This window comes from Desmodus rotundus, chromosome 3 (genome assembly GCF_022682495.2).
Source record: "Desmodus rotundus isolate HL8 chromosome 3, HLdesRot8A.1, whole genome shotgun sequence".
NCBI classification, from domain to species: Eukaryota; Metazoa; Chordata; class Mammalia; order Chiroptera; family Phyllostomidae; genus Desmodus; species Desmodus rotundus.
Window position 1 is genome coordinate 38,893,728 of NC_071389.1, and position 18,793 is coordinate 38,912,520.

Genomic DNA, 18,793 nt, shown 5'->3' on the forward strand with positions numbered 1-18,793 from the left:
AGGAGGCCATTTCTCATTGTAACCCACTACCCTCTATTTGCACTTCACGATGGAACACCCTCTACAAGCATACCTGTTCCTTCCACAATGGCTCTGAGTAACAGGGAACTACTATTATTCCCCAGGGTCTTGCAGGAAACAAAGGCAAGTATTTAATGAGGCCCTCCTTGTGAAGGGGATTTTAAATAAACAAATGCTGCATTTGGCAGCTTCATCTGCTGATTTTTCCTAAAACATACACTGCCATTATTTACTCTCCATAAGCTGCATTTCATTATCTTCAAAGGTGATGATGGGAAAAAGAACACAGGCCAACATCTGCACATGGCAAGACCGGAGAGGATGCAAGAGATGTCCCCAAGCTGCCTGGCTTCAACGGCGGCCCTGAGCAGGGGCTCATCCTGAAGCTGTCCCCATTCCAGGGACTGTCCGGGCTGCAATGTCCCTTGGTCCCCAGCAACATTGCTTCGCATTGGCCCCCAACTTGAGGTCTCCACCAAGAGATGCCACCTTCTCTCTGCTCAGAGAGCCCTGAGATGGGTGGCATGCTTTCTCCCATCACTGACATCCTATCTGAATTCTCAAACATCTAATTTTTACCACCTTCCTTTGGGGGGAAAAAATTCCCGTCATCTTCCTTTGCTTTGCTAATGATCTGCTAGTCCAATCTCAATTACTGTAAAATGGGATACACGGATAGCTCAAGTTTTCTCCACAAAAGGATCTGTATTTGATGGGAAGCAACCCAATTTCCACAATTATCTCACAAAAAGCACACACAACAGTGACAACCACGGGCGGTCTTTTCCTAAATGGGATGTGCGCTCTGACAAAGGGACTCTTTTTTGTTTGTTTCCTGATTTGTGAATGCATTTATTACAACCTTTTCACAGAAACATAAAAATTCAGTCACACCGGGCAAATACTGCGCAAATCATCAACATGAAGAACTGTTTCCTCCCCGTGAAACACCCTCCTCATTGTTACCCCAGCAAACTCTGAATCTCAGTTCAAGGTCCCCTCCATGGAGAAGGCTTCGCTGACCACACACACCCTTCCCCTTGCACACCAGCCTCACGTGCACTCTTCCCCTTGCACCCAAACCTCTAGTGAGCCATACGGTAGCACAGTGCAGAGGCCCCCAAACTTTCCAAACTGTACCTGAGCGGCTGGAAAAAATAGTGACACTTGTTTCCCATTATGGGTTCTCATTTAACTGGTGCAGCCTGGGCACTGGGATGCTTAAAAACTCCCCCGGGTGATCTGAGTACGAAGCAAAGTTTGGGAAACAAGCGCGCGGGCTAAGAGAATTCACATGCACCTTCAGGGCCAGCTTGACCCCACTCCCTAGTCCCGCAGGGTTGGGCCCATTGTTAAACTCCCCCAAGCCAAATGCACTCATTGCAAACTGTGATGACTCTGAGAATACAGGACAAATACTGTGAGTGTGGTAAATGATGTGTAATCAATATAGAATGCTTATTACATAGTGGTCAGTGGAGGCAGGAAAATGGCCCTCCAAAGATGTCCATGCCCTAATCGTCACAGTGATTTAGATGATGAGCATTTGGACTTTTGAACTGATGTTGTTTGGGTGAGATCTGAGGTTTTGAACTGATGAGATCATAGTGAAACCTTGAGTATATTTTGCATTTGAGAATTTTGCTGTATGTGAGTCTTGGGGGCCAGTGGGTGGACTGTACTAGACAAAATAATGGCCCTCACAGATGTCCACTCCCTAACCCAAGTCCAAGCTGACTACACCAGGGGTCGATTCCTTACCCAAGTACAATTCGCTGGCTGACCAGCCGCCACATCTTGGCCTGACAGGAAGAGTTAGATTTAAAGTAGCTGCATGAGAAAATATGCACATGCTCTCTCTCAAGAATTTGAACTCATTAATACAGATCCTGCCAGTGGTAATGGGAGCAGAAGTGCAAAGGCACACAGGGAGAAGCAGTGAGGCAGCCAGGGGACGACGGAGCAGAAGCTTCGAGTTAGCAGAAGCGAGGCCCAGGCAGAGAAAAAGTGGATGATTAGGAGCGAGAAGGAGTCATTATCAGCAGAGGTAGAAACTGAGCATACACAAGGGCAGGGAGTGAACAAAGTCCTGTGCTGTGAAGCAGGGTAACCTCATCCCTGGAGACAGCCAGGGTCCTTCCCGGCAGGATATCAACCCCAGTGAGGCCAGGCTGGGGGTTACTTCTGAGACTCCAGAGAAACTCCTCCCTGCCAGACTGGGGAGTGTGCCTGACAATGCCACAGCCCTCCTTACTCCAAGGGGTTGGGGTGGGGGGGGCTGTGACACATGGCCTGAGGCTCTCCTCAGGTGTCCTTACCTCTACCTCTCATTGGAACCCTTTGATTTGTCACTATACATATACCGTAGCTGGCAAAGAAAAAAGATATGTGACATCACACTCGCAGACTTGCCTTGGGTTTTAGAATCAAGGCTCCACCAAGTTCCAAATATGTGACTTTCGGCAAGTCCCTTGAAGACTTTGAGAGGAAAAATGGTACCTGACCCCTGACAGTTAATGACTAGAATGAAACATATGCCAACTGTCTGGTGCTATAGGAGATATATATAGATTACATACTGTTTGCCTTCCCTTCCCTCTATTTCATTTGTATATAATTCCTTGGAAGGAAAAAAGAGAAGTTTCTAAAATTTGTTTCCTATACCACATACCTATTAGTTTTTCAATGCATACTTGCTAGAATGAATCAGGAACTAATTACCTAAAACTATTTCTACTGCAATATGAAATCTACATTAACTTAACCGGCCCTTCAGGCTCCACTTCAGCCTGCCTCCCCAAACTCACAGCTGAGTTCCTCCTCCTTGCAGGAAATGTGTGCTACAGGCTTACTAGGTGGGTCACAGACACCAGAACACACCCTAGGCATCCAATGCTACGCCTCCTCACCTAACTCAAACTCCGCCCATCCTTTGAGCTTCCTTAAAGAAACACATGACAAACTCAAAACAGGAGTATTCCAGGAGAGTTAATAAAGGGATTATTTACACAAGGGTGAGCTGTGTTGAAAGGAAACCCCAAAGAACACTGCAGTATCTCAGGGACTGACTAGCAGAACTGTTCCCTCTCCTATAAATGAAGGGGTGAGACAAGGGAAAGGCAACCAGAACGAGGAGGGAACCCTGTAGAGAAAGTTGCCTTAAAAGCAGCTGCGAGCCCTAGCTTGGTGGCTCGTTGGTTGGGGCATCATCCATACACCAAAAGGTTGTGGGTTTGATGCCTGGTCAGGACAGGTTTGAGCCCTGGCCAGGTTGCATATGGGAGGCTCTCTGACACAGATGTTTCTCTCCCTGGCCCCACCCTATCTCTCTTTCTAAAATCAATGAAAAACTGTATCCTTGGGTGAGGATTAAAAAAAAAAAAAAACAAAAACGGAGCAGTGACCTTCGATTTACAGTACACCAGGCCCAGGGCAACCTAGCCAAGAGAAAGCCCAAAAGTGGATCAAAACACAGACTCCACCCCTCCTCCTCCCTGCTCTTCAGCCTCCTGCTGGAACAGGGTATTGGTTAACCCTGAGAAGAAGCCCAGGGTCCAGGAAGCCCACAGGTACCATCCACACAGGTGAGCCCTATAGACGGCAAAAGGAGAGTGAAGAAGAGTTGACGGTGCATCTGGAAGGGAAAGCAAACGACAGCCCACTCAAGTCCAAGGGAAGATCCTCCTCCATGAAAAATACTCTGTCACAGCCCCTATTCTTCAAAATCCCTGAGGGACTTCATGAAGCCACGGCTCCTTGACAGAGCATAAAACAGAAGATGCGGGAAGGAAAGCATAACTACATTCCTGAGAGTGTACCGTATGTGCCGTGTTCTGCACTAAGCACTGTACATTCCTCAGTTCATTAATCTTTACAGGCTGGGAAGGTAAGTATTGTCTCCATTTTGTAGTAATGGAAACTGAGGCACAGAATTGATGAAATAGCAAGCTTAGGTCCCACTATTTCTGGGCTGGACCCAGATCTAGAACACAAGGGCATCTGACTCCAACTATCAGTGTTTCCAATAAAACTGCCCTGCCTTGTATAAATTGTTATCTTTTAAAAATTCGCCTAATCTTGTCCCTGGATGAGCAGGAAGACCACCCGAGGACACAGATGGTATTCTAGTCCTCTTGCGTCTCCTTTTACCCCTGTGCTAATGAGATGCAGGAAAGTCCCATATAGAGCTGAATAAATAAAATCACAAAATCTTTGAAATCCCACAATCCTATTTTTCCTCAGTTTAAAAATAACCTGTTGTGCCAAATATTCAGAAACTTCTTTTCCCTCTTTAAACAAACCTTTTTTTTTTTTTTTCTTTTTTAACACACATCTCATATAGGGATTCACAACTCATCACTCCCACAGGAAATACCCGCAGGTTCCTTGTCAATTTAGGCAAGCACTTGGTAAGTATGGAAAACAGTTTAGATTAATCTCTGCCAGCCAAGTATGAGGATTCTCAGTAGCCTTCTTATATACAAAGTTTTAAAAGGAATATCAGGTTTGTTTCCTTAGGTCTATCCAACAACATTTTTTAAAACATGGACTCTTTGGTTAAAGTCTTTATTACTAACAGCACACACAACGAAATGATTAATGGCACAACCAGGGCAGCTGTGCATTTGCCTTTCTGACATTCCATCAGTAACTCCGCTGCCTCCCCTACAGGGTAGCAAGGGAGAGTGGTGTGAGCGCCACGTGGAGGTTGAGGCCTGAGGGCCATGGGACTCACTTCTTCCATTCCACACTCACCTCCCATTCCACACTCACCTTCCCAGGTCATGGGAAGACGACAAGCCTTGTCAGAACACAGCAACAGGGCACGGAAAGGATCTCCAGCTTTTCAGAGAAGGTGCCCTCCGGTCTGGCCTTCCCTTTATGCACACACGGGACCTTTCCTTTCTAAGGACTATCAAGGTTTGCCAAGTACTTTCCTGTTTGTGCAGTCATTTCGTCTTCGAGAAAACTCAGTAAGGTAGGTATCTCCATCCCTATCTGACCACGGTTGGACATGGAGATGAGGTATTTATAGCCATAGGTTTCCCAGTTACAAGTATTAAAAATAAGACTGCAATCCAAGTCTTCTGGATTCCAAGGTCTTTTTTTGTACCTTGCTTGTAAATGACTCCTGGGTCTTTATTGTGCTTCCTTTCTTTCTTCTTTGCAATTTTTTTTAAATTTTATTTTTTCTAACACCATTTATACCCTCTATATAAAAAGGCCCCCTATACCCTCTTCCACTTCCACTCACCTCCTCCCCACCAGCAATCACCACACTGCTGTCCGTGTCCATGAGTTCTTTCTCTTTTTTTCCTTATTGAGCAATATTTGCTCAGTCCCTCCACTCCCCCAGTCTCCCCCAACCCCCCTCATGCTTTCTTATAAATTATCAGTTCTAAGGTCAAAATCCATACCACGGGGATGGGGATGGGATGGTAGTTAGAGGACAGAATGTGTTGCTAATAGGCTAACTGGCCACTACCACCCCTACCCCACTCCCACACACTCCCAAGCCTGTAAGGCCACACCTCCTCCCCTGTCCACTGAAGCTCTATACTTTTGCACAGCCACCTGGGCCAAGGCCTGTGGGGCCACTGACCCCAATAATGATGCCTTTTCCCTCTCTGGAGGGAATTTCAGCCGTGGACATTCAAATTTACAATCTAAATTAGAAGTATTCTGTAGGGATAAAAGATCAAGATAAAGATAACAGAATTAATACTAAATGGCTTCCAACAGCCAAATTGGTAAATGAATTAATCCAGATTTTTAATTGGGTTTATCTCTAAAATATGTGCCAGTCTTGATTAGGTCCCCATTAATTGGCGGTTTTCAGGAAGCTGCCAGCTAGTCCTGCAAAAAGTCACTTGCTTGACATTAGTGATTCTCTTAGGTATACGCAGCTAATACCCATCCGAGGAGGAAGGGATATGTGATCAGAAGAAGCATGAAAAGATCTCTTCCCTCAGGAATTCCAGGGGGAAACACCTAAGAAAAATCACAGAGTTTAAAAAATGGGATATCAAATACTCCTTTGAAAAATTTCATGAAAGCTTCGAATCCCTTCCCCAAGCTCAAGTCAAAACTTAAGATGTCAGTCAGGGATTTAAAAAAAAAAAAAAAAGCAAAAGCAAAAGGTAAAATGAATAAATTTTTAAGGCACAATTTAAAAGCTGTCAATACGGCATTCAATGACTTTTCATCTCTCAATGTTTTTATCCCACCATTCTGTTGGCACACTGCCACAAATCACAATAAAATAAGAAGATGCTTCCAATAATACTAGGATTCTACAGCTAAAAGGTACTTTCACATCTGTGTGCCCAATAAAGTTCTCTTGATACCTTTTGGAAAACACAAAACAGGAATTTTTGGTCCTCATTTTAAAGATTGAGAAACTGAGACTCTGAAAAGGAAGGTGGTGACCCGCAGCTCCAATACTGGCAAGTGGCAGCACTTAGGAGTGAAGTTCGAAGGCTTTAGGCTTCCAGCCCAGAGTTTTAAAGCTAGAAAGAACCTTGGATGTCATCTAGACCAATTGCTTAGAGTCTTCATTTTGCAGAAGAAGAGATGTGTCTCAGAGAGATTGAGTGTTCTGCCCCAAGTCGCCCAATTAGTAAATCACATAGAACAATTAGCCAGGTCACCTGACTCCTAGTCAATTTCTGACACCACTATGGTCCAGTCTGTGCTCCATTCATAGCATCGGTCAGAGAAAGCACTTCCATATGATTTCATATTATTAGACAATTTCTAACATCATTCACTTTTATAAGATTCTTGCCCCCAAAACAAGTTATTTTGGAAACATTTCAAAAATCCTAAAAGAGACATTTGACAGAATTACAGGACAATAAGACTTTTGCCCACACTGGAGAAGGAGCCCTCTGTTCAGAACACAATTTACCGAGACTCAGCTTCGCAGAGAGACATTCTAGAAAGCACTTCCCTAGAACTTCAGGCACAGGCAAGATGGAGCTCAGAGATCCGTCTCCTCCCCGGGGACTGACGTCAGCTTGCTGAACACAGACAAAGCCCAAAGACCTGAGCAAATTAATTTCTAATAAAGAGCTCAAATCAGAGACTTAAAAAATTAAGGGTTACATTACCCCTGTGGTGCAACATGTTGCAAAGCATAGCTCCGGAAGAGACAGCTGCCACGGCCCTTGTGGGAGCTGAGCGTCTCACCACAAAGAAGGAAGGACAAAGTACACCTCCGGGACCACAATTAGGGAGTTTCAGTGATTACCAAAGGAGGAGCCAGGCGAAGTGCAATTGCATGGGGAGAAGCAGTCCAGTCTTCTACCGTGAACACCATCAGGGCAAAGGGCATTCAAACACCGGGTCCCTCCACTCTAAACACGTTTCTCTGCTCATTCGATCAGCACACAGTGTAACTTTCTGACTACAGGCTGTTACGCATGGTTCAGTTCTGGAGATGTATGTAGCTTATGTCCTAGCAGAGGGAGGCAGACAGTCACAAAGGAGTAAGTCAAGTACATAGTATGTCAGATGTTAGGAAGTGAGATAAAGAAAAATAAGGATGAGAGGGGATTAAGAAGTGCTGGAAAAGGATATGTTTTTTAAATGAGCAGTCAGGGAAGGCCTCACTGGGGTGACTCTGGAGGAAAGCTTTTAAAAGGTCAAGGTGGCCCTGGCTGGGTAGCTCAATTAGTTAGAGTGTAGTCCCATACACCAAAAGGTTGTGGGTTCAATTCCTGGTCACTGCACACACACCTAGGATGCAGGTTCGATCCCTGGTTGGGGCACATACTGGAGGCATCCGATCAATGTTTCTCTCTCACATCTGTTTGTCTCTCTCTCTTAAATCAGTAACTCTATCTGTGAGTGAGGGTTAAAAAACAGGAATACGCGTGCCTGCATGCATATTCAAGGTGCATGCCATGCAGGCAGATGACTGAGGGAAGAGCATCAGACAGAGGCAACGGCAATCCCCAAATCGCTTAGACAGAAAGAAATATTTCCAAAGAGCAGTGCAGACGCTGGTGTGGGCAGAGGGGACAGGGAGGAAGGAGTAAAGGGTGAGGCCCTGAGAAGGAAGGCAGAGCAAGGCCCTCGGGACAGAGAGAGCAACAGGGTCTTCACTCCTGAGGTGACTACGGTGAGTAATTCTGCCCAGAAGACTTGGTGGTTCAAAGCTGGCTTCACCATTCACTAGCCAGACGACCCCGGGAAAGGAAACTTTTTGTGAGGGTCTGTTTTCTCATTTGCAAAATAAGAACAATCATCATCTCACCTTGTCTATCCTGCTCCCTAATCATTCCTTAAAATGACTTCAAAATGCTAGACTCTTCCTGCATGTCATCTCTCTTCCTCCACAGAACCACCACATGGGTTGAACATTTTCCTCTCTGTGTCACAGATGAACCTAGATGCACAGAGTTAAGGTTTTGCCCATGAAAGTATAGGCAGTGTCAGAACCAGGATTTGAACACAGGGCTTTGTGACTCCAAAAGCCGCAGCACTGAGTTGCTTGTGATGATGCTGGGAGAAATGGCTGGAAGCTACATGCAGCATGGAAGGGGCAATGTGACCTGGTGACAGCTGCAGCTGTCCTAGTGTCAGTGTCACTGAGTGCTTTGTCCCTTCATGAGAGCGGGGCAGGCCCATGGGTGGACACCCCAACCAGAGCACCGTAGGATTAAGTTTATCTGGATTCTCTTCTTAAGTCCGGTTCCGGAAGTCTGAGGGAGCTGGGCAACTGAGGTAGCCACCTGGGGCATAAAGTTCCCCGGGGAAAAAAAAGAAACGAAAGAGAGAGAGACATCAAATTCTCTGCCGCTCTCTCAGAGTGACAGGGGTCATTTACTCCTCAGCTCCTCTGAAGGAGAGGAAGGGAAATCCGCAACATTGCTCAGCAGGCATTTATGGCCTGGACATTGCTCCCAATAAATCAAGATTCAATTTGACTACCAGGGGAAGTTAACAAATTCTGGTTGCTTTTGCCCCTGGAATGCCCTAAACAGAACCCATATCCAGGCAAATGGTACCAGTGGACACCTCCACTCTAGCCTATGGAACTCGATGCTGACTATGTTAGTGAGCTGTCTGGCTATACGTACACATCCATCTTCTCCATGGACTGAAAAGTGGCAACAAATAGTGTGATGATGACGATGATGATTAAAATAACAGAGACTGTAAGGTGAAGCCTAAGCTTCATTTCCAGCTTTAAACTCTACTGTTTCTTAACCTCTCTGAGTCTAAATTCCTCAAGTCTGAAATGGGAATACTGATACTTATCTTGCAATATTATTACCAGGGAAAAATGTATGTAAAATCCTTGGTCCATTGTAGTTCCTCAGTAAACAAAAGCTGTTAGTCAATAAAATAGAAATGAACACGTTTTACATGGCGCTTTTCCATCCATAATCTCATTTGGTCCCTACAACAAATCCACAGACCTTCATTCAGGGTCTTTCACATAGAAGTCGCTCAAAAGATAGAATCCAGAGCTAGGATGGGGCTTACAAATAGGAACCTAAGCATCACATTTTACCAATGCGGAAAATGAGGCTCAGAAGGGGACATATTATACTTTTATCTAAGCAAGTTACCTCTATAATAATTCAGAAACTTCTTGATGGCAAAGTCAGCCAAAGACAGATGGCATCACAAGCTCAATGCCATGGGGAACATCACCAGCACATGGACAATGTACCCAAGATCCAATTTAGTTGTTGTGATATCCTGAATCCCCTGAAGGTTAAGTTCATTTTACACAGGAGAGTGGAGGAAAGCACCCTGTGCCTTGAATGGAAAAGGGAACCTATTTACACTGGACTCTTGCTCAGGAAAACGAAGGCCAGACTTTCCAAAGGTTCTAATTTACAGAGTGGCTGGTGGGCAGAGTATAGTGGGCTGTATTCAACTCAAAGACTGCTGCTTTATCCACCTGCTCATTACCCAAGGGCTCCAGAAGGCCAGTTCCATGCTCAGTCTAGCTGGAGAGGGGCGCTTCTGCAGGACTGAATTGCCCAGTTTCATAAGGCAGGGCCAGCAGAGTCTGACTCTCTCCAAGGTGCTTACTCTCCTCAGGACCCTGGGTGGGCCTGTGTGGTTGGTTGCTCAGAAATCCTGGGAGGAGGGCCTTTCTGTGCCTTTCCATTTCTTTTTCCTGGAGCAGATGGGGTGCTAAAATTATGGATGCAGTGCCCCAGTTTTCAGGCACCTACTGTTTCTGTGGAAAGAATGCTTAAGCTAAAAGAGAGCGTGGGATAAAGGCAATTGAGAAGGAGGTGGCAAGGAATGGGAGGGAAAGATTGCAGGTTGGTGCCTGTCTGTGTCGCCTCCCTGCATGGCTGTGAGCAAGCTGCAAGCTCTCTGAGCCCTCCTCTCGCAGTCTCCACACTGTGGCTCCCAGAGCCGCCACATGATTCTTCCTCTCTAAAACAAGGTTTAAAAATCACATTCTATGACTATGTTGGCACAAAGACAAACATAATCTTTGGCCCTAAAAGTTCATCTTCTTCTTCAGATTTTAAAAGAAATTAAAACATTGTTTTTTTGTGGGGCCCAAGGCACTGTGCTGCTGCACTAGCTAATGGCTAAGTTGGCCACAGTTTTCTCACCTGAAAAATGGAATTAACAGCACCTCTGAGCATATTGTGAGCATTAGCAATGTAACCTCTAATTCACCGAGCACCATGACTGGTATCCAGTGGATGGACACTCGGTGGCTCTTAATATTATGTTATTGTTATTACTCAGAAAATATAACTTAGCCATTCCACAAAGAAAACAAGATTATGAGACTTTGGGAAGGGGAGGCATGCCTTCGGTCTCTCTGTAATTTATTCATTTATCAACTCTTCAAAATCTCCCCATAGCTGTGAGAACATGGCCGTTGCTGAACAGATGCACATACTGAATAATGACAATGAGCTTAAAAGGAGATATTTCCCACCAGAGAGAAACTTTATCAAAACTTTTTGCCATTTTGCATTTGCTATTAGTTATTTTAAATATAAAAACATCAGAGCACTTTTTAAAAAAACCAATGGCCCAGGCTCAATGAGCCGCAACTGAAGCTGGGGTGTGGAGGCCTAGGAAGACCCCCTCACCTGGAGTCTCACACGTGACTTGATTTGACTCCCATCAGTTCCAAAAATACTTCAAAATATAATGGTCCCTGATACCTTGAAAAATCATAATAAATATTAGCATATTAAAAACTTTGAAAGATGCTCTGTTTTAAAAAATCTGCTTTACCTTTATGACCAGAAATTCTATAATTTAAGTAAATTTTCTCCTTGGCATAACTGTAAACACCTCATCTGATGTGGGACATGCTCACCACCCTGTACTTTGTTCTGTTTTTTTTTTTTACTTCAGGGTCTTTGCAGGTATTGTTCCTTCTCTTGGTTCCTTCTTATCTTACAGGACTCCCCTCAAATGCTACTTTTTAAAGTAGCCTCCTCAGCTCATCCAACCTATAATACCCTCCCCATGTCCTGCCTACCAGTTACTCTACCTCTTTTTGTTTTACAGTAGCTACTTCATTTAAATTCTATCAAGAATGTGTTTGCTCATTGTCTAATTCCTTGAGGGCACATAGTTTTCCTGACTTATTCATTGTTGTAGCCACTCCCATGAGAAAAACATTGTCTAAGAGCACACTTCAATAATTACTGGATGGATAGATGGATGGATGGATGGATGGATGAATGGACGGATGAGTAGATGGATGGATGAGTGGAACACAACTATGATACGATCTTTAGAAAACCCCTTTAGCCTTCTGGGCCTTAGTTTCCCCATCTATGTTGGAGGACTTAATAATTAAAGCCCTTCACAGTGTTGTTATTGTATACACAGCAGCTATAAAGACACCACTAATTATTCTCTATGTGGCAAGAAACTTTTCCTGGTGTTACTTTACTGAACTTATCTTTAAAACAACTTTATGAGAGAAGTATTACTATCCCGGCTCAAAGATGAAAAAACTGTAGACAAAAGCTCCAAGTCCTACTGGAAAGCGGTGCAGCCTACTGCCCAGTCCTAAGCCAGAGTTTCCCCCACAGCAGCAATCCATGAGCCAGAGGGACTGGTGGCTCTCACTAGTGGGAAGAAACATGACTGCAGAAGGGGCAGGAGTGAGAACAAGTGAGGCACTTTGCACATACGGCAATTCGCCGTTGACTAGTCTATGCCTGGAAAACAGGAAGCATTTCTCAAATTAGTGGATTTTAAAAGAGCTTAACTTTAGATCTACATAAATGTCTTCTACTTTTTTTAAATAAAATCTTTGGTGTTTAGGTCACAGAACTTGTTCTAAATCATCTGTATACTTGACAATCAGGCACCATCCACCTCTCCTGTCACGTGAAGAGTTTTTCTCCTGGAGAGCAATTACCCACAAATGCCAGGCTACAGGAGGTGTTTCTGCAGCAGCAGCAGCTGTCTCCTTGGCAGGCTCCTCAGGCAATTTTATTGGCAGCATTCAAATGGCCAGGGGGTCAGTCAGAGCTCAGCTGCCCGCAAGCTCTCAGGTGGCCTACCAGCCTCTGCCTGAACATCTCAAAAAGAAGAAATGGGCTGGGGCCCACCGCAAAAGTTAAAGCTCAGCAAAAGATGACTCTGCTCAACCAGAACCATTTGGGCCAATTCTGGATTTTATTGGAAGCCAAGAAACTCCCACGAACCCCTTTGCTAAACAAACTGGCAATAACAACCGTCTGAAGAAGGGTATAAGACACCCATATGTCAAGGTAATAGGCAAGGACATGCTCTGGTAGGCAGCCTCTAAAATGGCCCCAGAGGTTCCTGCCTCATGACATTCACGGCTTTGTAATTAGAATATGGCAAAAGAGAGGACATGTCACTTAAAAAATTAGGTGACAGAAAGACTCTCATCTCCTTCTCACTGGCCATCTCCTGCCCCTTTGTCTGTTGGCTCTGATGGAACCCAGCTTCCATATTTGTGAGCTACCCATGGGGAGGCCCATGTGACAAGAAATTGAGAGAGACCTCTGGCCACCAGCCCCTGGGGAACTGGGCACTGCTGACAGCTCTGAGAAGGAGCCTTGTGATAAATGCAGTAGCCCTGACCAGCTCCTCCAGTGCAGCCTTGAGAGATACCTTGAGCAACAGCACCCAGCTAAGGCAACTCACTGAAGCTGTGGAGTAACAAATGTTTGTTGCTTTAAGATGTAAACATTTGGGATAATTTGTTACTCAGTAGTAAACTGATGAATAGGTGTTCTTAAAACAGAATATATGTTTTTAAATCATGTCAATACCATCACCTCTTCCAAGTCTGCTCAAATGTCATGTCTCTGGGCCTATCCTAATCACACTATGGAAAATCGGAACTCACTCCTACTCCCGTTCCCACACCACCACATACCACACCAGCTTTGCCTATTTCCCTAACTCTTAAACATTATCTTGGAATACTTCATTAGACAAAGTGTGGTCTTAGAAAGAGCAGCACCAACATCCCATGGGAGCTTGTTAGAAATGCAAACATTAGGGACCATTCCAGACCTACAGAGTCAAAATCTGCATGAGAGGAAGATCTGAGGGCGAGTCAGAGTTGCATCAACATTTACGGAAGACTTTTAACATTCTAAAAAATATGTCTTAAATTTTTTTTTTCTATCTCCTATCCTTCCTCCAAACCCCAACAAAAAGTGAGACATAGAAGCCATTGTTGATCCTGAACTCAATCCACCACTTGGAAGTACTTGGTCTGCTCTTGTAAAAGTGAGCACAGAAATGAGAGACACAGAGGAGGGACTACTCTTAGGTAAATTTTACAATCAATGCCATTTTGATGTAAACTCATTTGACCAAGGTTTCTGTCTTCTTCCCAAGTGGCAGGTCAGAGCCATTAACCAATCCTATACCTTACCTCTCAGGTTGTCACTAGTGAGGGGCTGACTGAAATCTTTCTCTCAGTTGCACTCAGAAATCCCAGGGAAGATTCTGATTGGTCCTCACACATCATTTGCATACTCCCAGAACAGACAACTGTGTCTGCAGGGCTGGAGCTGAATGGTAGCTCCAATCCAACCATACAGTTAACATGAGAAGTACTGAAGAAGAAGAGAGAAATGCTGAGTAAACAGAATGTCAGATGCTCATTGCATTTTATAACTTTATGCCATTTAGGTGCTGTTCCTCCACCTGAAATGCTCTACATAAATGACCTGACACCTCCACTACTCTATCTACCTCCATAACCCTAGAAAGTTCGTGCTCAGCCTTAAGGAATCAGTTCAAGAGTTACCTCCTCTGTGCGGCTCTCCCTAACTCCCACGGGAGATGGAAAAATGCTCTCTTCAGTCATCGTACTGTATTCTTCCACTCTTTATTAGAAAAAAATATATAGTAACCATTTAGGACATTTTGACTCAGTATGATAAATGTACTATTAAAATTTTAACCCCTTATTTACCAATTAATATGAAAAAATGAATATTCACCTGAGTCTCAGCTTGAGCGTTGAGGTGAGGCAAGGCTTGGGCTTGTTACACAGTGTTTTCACATTCTGCATGTTTATTTGGACACGATTGCATCATCACTGTTCTATGGATTTTCTGCTTACCCTTTAGGGTAGCGCAATTTGCCAAGACCATATGTAGAAATAGTCTCTTCTGTCAACAACAGACATGCAGACTCCATGTCCACCTGTTTTGTTTTTGTCCCACAATTCCCAGCCCATGCCCTCTAACTACTGCAGGTTAAAGGCCTCCATGTCATTAGCACTGGAGATCCCCACCTGTCTCTCCATCTGGGAAACTCTCAGGGATAGTCACAGATCTTACTGAACCACCTTGTCTTCTTAGAAGTGCTGCAAGGCCCCAGGGCTGCTGCTAATTACAGGACCTGTTACTACTGTGTGTGCTGTTCCCCTCCCCCAGGAACAGCTTGTTTGGAGAGTGGGGGGAGAGCTATGGAGATGGGCATCTTCATCCTGGCAGAGCTCACAGTCTAGCTTCCAAGAGCTAGTATCAGCAGCTGAGGACTGGGGGAGGGCAGATTTGGGTCAGACTCAGCAGCTGCAAACAAAAGCAATTGGCTGACTCTTCCGCGACAGTTTTTCTACTCACATATTTGGAATCCAGGCACTTCCTCTTGTGGATGAAAAAGGGGCCACATACTAAAGCTGAAAAGCTCAGGGGAAGCTTTACCAACTCAGGGACCTAAAGTAAACACATTGGATGGTCTGAAATTAAAACTTCTTAACTAAAAGCAGGTCATGGTGGGTTGTTAAGTCCTAGGCCAGCATCTTCCTTGACAAAGGTCAATCTGCACCTTAAATGAGCCTGTCTGTTATCTTTTTGCATCTACCAATGACATGCCTTTGGAACGTCAGGGTACAACCTCTCACCACAGCTGGAGACCACAGAACCCCCGTTGTTATCTTGTTCTCCTGCATACTCTCTCTAAATGCTACAAATGTTCATTGTTAACTGTCCTAAACCCACCAATGTAAAAGAAGTATGTGCCTATTTCTTTTTGGTTTTATCCAAATCCAGAGATTTCCCCCACTTTGCTTTCTCCTACCTCCCTAATCTATCATCAGTGAATTTCATGTAACCCCTTTACATCTTCCCCTTTGATTCTAATGTATAAAATAAGTGGTAAAACTGCCATTTTCTGGAGCATTTTCTCAATGCATTGAGATTTTGCTTCCCAGCAACCAGCAATCGTTGTCCGTTTGGCTCAAATAAACTCATAAAAGTTCTTACGGGTTTGGACCTTTCTTACATTGCCCCTCCACATTAGACACCTGCTTAGGGTAAGGCATCCTGAAGGCATTTAATCCCCACCGATTCCCCTGCTCCTTTCTCTGGACGTTTTCTGCTTCTTAGCGAATAACTCTTCCTTCCCCCCAAATTCAAATACTTTGTGTGACTTCTCTGCGGCACATGAGCTGTGCCATTTTCACTGACATTAGGAAGCTTCTTTGCCTACATTGCCTCTTCTCCTTGCCCACTTCCCTTAGAAACGCTGAAAAACCCCGACACTTGCTTTCTTGGCCTCCCCTCTGGCTGGAAGTGGCCATAAGGTCCAGCTCTGGAAAATAAAGAGTAAGTGGGAGTTCAGAGGTATCTTCTCTTGTGGAAATTCCTTCTGGGGAATTTTTTTTTATTTATTTAACCTCTGATAAAAGATAAGAGGCACATAAGGAAAGTTCTAACATATCACCCTGGCTGCCACGGCTTCTTTCTTTCTCAGTGGCCATGTGAAGGTGCAGTACTTGTTTCTATGGCAGCTGTACCGGGATCATGAAGCAATTCGTCTAAGGATGATGCAGTGCAGAAATCTGGAGTCCCCAAATAACAAATCTGAACTACTGCACCAATCTTGGGACCACCCACTTCTGATTCTTTGTTATATGAGGTAACAAAATGACTTTATTCCTAAAGTCACTATTAGCCAGGTATTCAATTCTCTCTTACTAACCGTGCCATGTTCCACTTTGAGATTCTTATGCTAACACTTCTGAAACTTTATAAGGTCACAGAGCAATTAATAAAAGCATAGATCTTCTCCAGATAAGCAAGCATAGTGCCAACATTTGCCTACTATTTCAGGAGCATCACAGGCCCTCAACCCATTAATCTCCTGTTCATAGAGAAACTTATGGATTATGTACACACACAATGGGGTTATACAGTCAACACTGATACATAAAATAAGGACGCCAAGTTATTTTTCTTCTGTCTTAGAAGATACCTATAGCACCTTCATCATTACTTGTGAATGTTGACTGTGTGGAAGATCCCTAAACACCTAAACATTCTATGTCATCTCATTTAATTTCTAAACCCTATAAGATAGGTGTTACTGTTATCTCTGCTTTATATAAAAGAAACTGATGCTTTAGAGTGACTAAGTACATTGCCCCAGGTCACAGAACTAGTAAACAGTGAAGTTAAAATTTAAACCCAGGCAGTCTGACTACACAATGCTTCAATTATAGTGAGGAAGCACATTAATAAAGTTTAGCAACAAGATGGCTTAAAATATTAAGCTAAAATGTTTAATTAACTAGGGGTATCATTTGTGTGTATATGTGTGTGTACATAAATAATTCTTAGAGTGTGGCTGATCTGAATAAAGGTACAACTGAGTAACCCAAGTAGACTATTCCATTTGTGGTACTTTAGGGTTTACTGAGATTTAATAACTAATTTGGATATAAGCACCAAGTGCTTCTCATGTGTCAGCCACTGTTTAAGCACTTTATTTGCATTATTTTAGTTCAGCTTCATGATAAAGCTATTGCGTAGGTAGTATTATCATCTGCATTTTACAGATTCCGAAATGGAGTCACACGAAGGTAATTTGTGGAAAAACACATAGCTAGGGAACAGCAGTGTCCAGATGTCTACACAGGCATAAGCTTTACCTTGAGTCACTGCATTACATTGACTCCAATTTTAGCACTTGACTTGCATAGCCTCAACCTAGAATCTGAAAATTCATAAAAGCATTCACATTTTTCCAGGGTTAAAAATCAATCTTCAAACATGCAGTAAGTGTCCCCTCTTTCCTCCTTAGAAAGTAGGACTCACAGCTATTCCCATGGCTTTGGGTATCGCCCAGCAGGCATAAAGGAGTCAGCCCACAAGGACCTCTTCTCTCTGTAGTCACAACCTTGGAAATCTCGTCAATCCAATGGTATCAACTCTTACCTTTTGGTAGACAATGCTCAAGTCTACAGCTGCCATCCTGACCACTCTCTCAACTCCCAAGCCCTCATGTCCAACTCTCCAGAGGAACTTTTCACAAAAACGCCTAAAGGTTACTTCAAATCCAGTGTCTGCATACACTTGAAATCCTAGGATCTCAGAAAATGGAAGGCACCATAGAAGGCAGGTGATACAGTTAAAAGATTGGGGATTTTGAAGTCAGAAAGCTCAGAATTCATACCCTAGCTCTGAATCCATTTCTTCTGTAAAATGGGAGTGATAACTCTCATTTTCCTTAGTTGTAGAAGGATTAAATATGATAATGGATAAAAACTTGCCCAGCAGTACCTGGCACTTCATAGTCACTCAGTATATAGTAGTCACATTTACAACTATTATCATCAACAAAATTTTGTTCATCCACCAAATGCATAAATCTTTCCACAATACCCACAACAGATGGCCATCCAGGCTCTGCTAGTACATTTCCAAAGATAGAGAGCTCGCTCACTCACACCATCTCCCCAGGCAGCCGGTTCTATTATTGGACAGCACTCACTGGCACAGAGTCTTTCCTACATGTAGCCAAAATCTGCCTCCATGAATTCCTCTGGTCCTAGCTCTGTCCTGCAGAGCAGCACAGCACAATTCTGCTCTCTTCTCACACAACAGTCAGTCCGGAAAAAGCAATCACATCCTCGCCACATCCGCTCTTCTCCAGTGATTCATTTCCACACACCCGTTCCCATGACACGATTGCCAGATTATCCACAATGCTCACTACTTCCTCAAAGCATGGAACCCAAAGGAGACACCGAAGTCTAATACCTTGTACAAGTGAACACTACATTTCCACTAATGCATTCAGAATTCACATTGTGATTTTTTTAGTGGCCAGATAAATATCACTGTTGCGTCATCCAGGGCTTGAAGTAAACCAAACCTGTAAGTCTGCCCTCCCCCTATTGAAAAAAGATCGTGCTACGTCTTCGCCCGTTTCCATAAAATATGGACACCAACAACACAACGTGACTTATGCTGTACACTCTGACTTTGGCCAAGTGAGAACATTCTGAGTCATTTTTTTGACATCCGTGTTG

The 18,793-nt window shown here is 43.9% G+C and overlaps 1 protein-coding gene across 9 annotated transcripts in view; it reads right to left on the reverse strand.

The window, feature by feature from the left end:
* DAB1 (DAB adaptor protein 1) overlaps window positions 1–18,793 on the reverse strand; it is a 390,626-nt gene that overhangs the window by 274,976 nt on the left and 96,857 nt on the right. For 8 of the 9 annotated variants that reach the window (XM_071220931.1, XM_071220932.1, XM_071220930.1 and 5 more), the window contains exon 1: window positions 7,134–7,242. The exons of the other annotated variant lie outside the window; for it this stretch is intronic. The gene's annotated coding sequence lies outside the window, so the exon portion shown is untranslated. Of the gene's footprint in view, window positions 1–7,133; window positions 7,243–18,793 lie in introns of those variants that run through there. 9 annotated transcript variants of the gene reach the window in all.